Below are 3,344 nucleotides of genomic sequence, written 5' to 3'. Positions count from 1 at the left end.
GCTGGGATTACAGGCACCCACCACCACACCTGGCTAATTTTTGTATTTTTAGTAGAGATGGGGTTTCACCATGTTGGCCAGCGTGGTCTCAAACTCCTGACCTTGTGATCTGCCCTCCTCGACCTCCCAAAGTGCTGGGATTACAGGTGTGAGCCACCGCTCCTGGCATAAATAGATATCTTCATGAGTTGCTAGTGGGAGTGAAAATGGATGTAATGTCTGTGGAAACTATATTAGTCTGTTTTTGCACTGCTGTAAAGAGATACCTGCCAGGTGTGGTGGCTCACGCCTGTAATCCCAGTACTTTGGGAGGCCGAGGTGGGCAGATCATGAGATCAGGAGATCAAGACCATCCTGCCTAACACAGTGAAACCCCGTCTCTACTAAAAACACAAAAAATTAGCCAGGTATGGTGATGGGCGCCTGTAGTCCCAGATACTTGGGAGGCTGAGGCAGGAGAATGGTGTGAACCGGGAGGTGGAGCTTGCAGTGAGCCAAGACCCTGCCACTCTGTTGCACTCCAGCCTGGGCAACAGAGTGAGACTCCGTCTTGAGAAAAAAAAAATAGGGATACCTAAGACTGGGTAATAAAGAAAAGAGGTTTCATTGGCTCACAGTTCTGCGGGCTATACAGGAAGCATGACAGCATCTGCTTCTGGGGAGGCTTCAGGGAGCTTTTACTCATGGCAGACAGCAAAGCAGGAACAGGTGACTTAGATGGGAGGAGCAGGACCAAGGCAGGGAGGGGAGGTGCCACATACTTTTAAATGACCAGATCTCATGAGAACTCACTCACTATCTGGAAAACATCACCAAGAAGAAAATCCACCCCCACGATCCAATCACCTCCCACCAGGCCCCACCTCCAACATTGGGGGTTGCAGTTGGACCTAAGATTTGGGTGGAGACAGATCCAAAGCATATCGGAAACCATTTAGCAAAATTTGTCACTACCTGTTCATCCTACAATTCCATTTTTAGAAGTTTATCCTATGAATATGTCCACACATGTAAAATGACCTATATTTTGCAGCATCATTGATGGTGAAAAAAAAATACTGATAACAAACATCAAGAGATGTCTTTTTTTAAATTATATATTCATAGAATGAAAGAGTGTATTTATTAATAAGCAGAGAGAGGCTGCTTTTTATGTACTTTTGTGGAAAGATCACAAAGTTTAAAAAACTGCAAAACAGTGATATATATATATATACTTATTTGCTTATATGTGTCTAAAATGTCTCTGGAAGGACACACTAGAAATTGTAAGAATGACTGCCTTCCTATAAGGGACTCTACAGTTGGATGATGTAGGTGAGAGAGTGGCTTTCCTCACAGTCTACTATCTTGGATCCTTTGAATTTTGTACCATGTAGATATATTTCCTATAAATATAAAACAAAAAGGCGGGAAAAGAAAGAAATGGAATAAATGTACAAGAAGACAAAACGTTACCAAATAAAATTGTTTCCTTTCTTCTACTTTAGTAGAATTATTATTTTTTATTTATTTATTTATTTATTTATTGGGACAAAGTTTTACTCTTGTTGCCCAGGCTGGAGTGCATTGGCGCAATCTTGGCTCACCACAACCTCCGCCTCCCAGGTTCAAGCTTCTACCTCGGCCTCCCGAGTAGCTGGGATTACAGGTACATGCCACCATGCTCTGTTAATTGTGTGTGTGTGTGTGTGTGTGTGTGTGTGTGTGTGTGTGTGTGTATGTGTGTGTGTGTGTGTATTTTTAGTAGAGACGAGGTTTCCCCCTTTTGGTCAGGCTGATCTCAAACTCCCGACCTCAGGTGATCCGCCTGCCTCGCCCTCCCAAAATGCTAGGATTACAGGTATGAGCCACCGCACCAGGCCTAGAATTATTTTCTAAAAGAAGTTATGGTTCCGGCTTGGTGGCTCATGCTTGTAATCCCAACATTTTGGAGGCTAAGACAGGCAGATCACTTGAGCCCAGGAGTTCAAGACCAGCCTGGACAATATAGTAAGACTCTGTCTCAACAAAAAATACAAAAATTAGCTGGGCATGTTGGCACATGCCTCTAGTCCCAGCTACTCAGGAGGCTGAGATGGGAAGATGCTTGAGCCCCTGAAGTTGAGGCTGCAATGAGCTGTGATTACACCACTGCACTCCAGCCTGGGAGACAGAGAGAGAGAGAGAGACCCTGTCACCTGTCATACACACACAGAAAAAGTTATGTATGTTACCTATCATCTTGGTAGAATTAAAACAGCAGAACTGCCTCATGGTTCATTCAAAGAGCATGTTTAGAGTACCTACCACCACAGGTCAGGCATCATCTTGGTATTTTACAAAAATAAACAACACAAAGAACCTAACCTCTAAGGACTCCCTGTCTAAAAGAATACACAGACCAGTTGCAGTGGAATTCTATGATAGGAAAGAGATAAAAGAGTTTAACAGCTTAGGGGTACAATGAAGGAAGACCTAACTCTTGCCTCATGGGCCCAGTCTTTGCAGAGATGACTTGGGAGCTGACTTACTACAGTGGGAGTTCAGAAGACAAGAATAGGAGGAAGCATGACAAGCACAGGAAACAGCATGTTCAGGCTCTGAGGTGTGAAAGAGCATCTGCTATTCAGGGGACCTCCAGGTGGGGGGTTGATGCACATAGAATAGGGAAAGGCATTCTAAGCAGGGTCATAAGAAGGGCCTGGTAGAGCTGCGGCCCTCAGAACTCAGTGGGCATCAAATTCAGGACCTCCCTAAGATGCTAAATGAGTAAATCTGGACTGAAGCATTTATAGCAGGGTGCTCAGAGATTCTGATGCAAATTGTCCGTGAACCGAGCTTTAATAATTTTTTTTTTTTTGTTTTTTGAAAGACAGGGTCTTGAGCAGTGTGAAGAAGAGGTGAGAACGACCCCCGGACCGACCAAAGCCCGCGCGCGCTTGATCCCGCGTCCAGCACCTACGTCCCGCGGCCGTCGCCACCATGCCCAAGAGAAAGGCTGAAGGGAATGCTAAAGGAGATAAAGCCAAGGTGAAGGACGAACCACAGAGAAGATCCGCGAGGTTGTCTGCTAAACCTGCTCCTCCAAAGCCAGAGCCCAAGCCTAAAAAGGCCCCTGCAAAGAAGGGAGAGAAGGTACCCAAAGGGAAAAAGGGAAAAGCTGATGCTGGCAAGGAGGGGAATAACCCTGCAGAAAACGGAGATGCCAAAACAGACCAGGCACAGAAAGCTGAAGGTGCTGGAGATGCCAAGTGAAGTGTGTGCATTTTTGATAACTGTGTACTTCTGGTGACTGTACAGTTTGAAATACTATTTTTTATCAAGTTTTATAAAAATGCAGAATTTTGTTTTACTTTTTTTTT

At 44.7% G+C, this 3,344-nt stretch overlaps 1 pseudogene across 1 annotated transcript; it reads left to right on the top strand.

The window, feature by feature from the left end:
- The first annotated feature begins 2,867 nt into the window (after positions 1-2,867).
- LOC108515211 (non-histone chromosomal protein HMG-17 pseudogene) lies at positions 2,868-3,333 on the top strand (annotated as a pseudogene). Its single transcript, XR_001881460.1, has one exon. The product of XR_001881460.1 is annotated as a non-histone chromosomal protein HMG-17 pseudogene (transcript).
- Positions 3,334-3,344: the final 11 nt, after the last annotated feature.

Source organism: Rhinopithecus bieti, unplaced genomic scaffold, assembly GCF_001698545.2.
Source record: "Rhinopithecus bieti isolate Rb0 unplaced genomic scaffold, ASM169854v2 scaffold_2294, whole genome shotgun sequence".
Classification (NCBI taxonomy): Eukaryota; Metazoa; Chordata; class Mammalia; order Primates; family Cercopithecidae; genus Rhinopithecus; species Rhinopithecus bieti.
The sequence above is the reverse complement of the archived record's forward strand: the minus strand, read 5'-3'. Positions and strand labels throughout refer to the sequence as shown.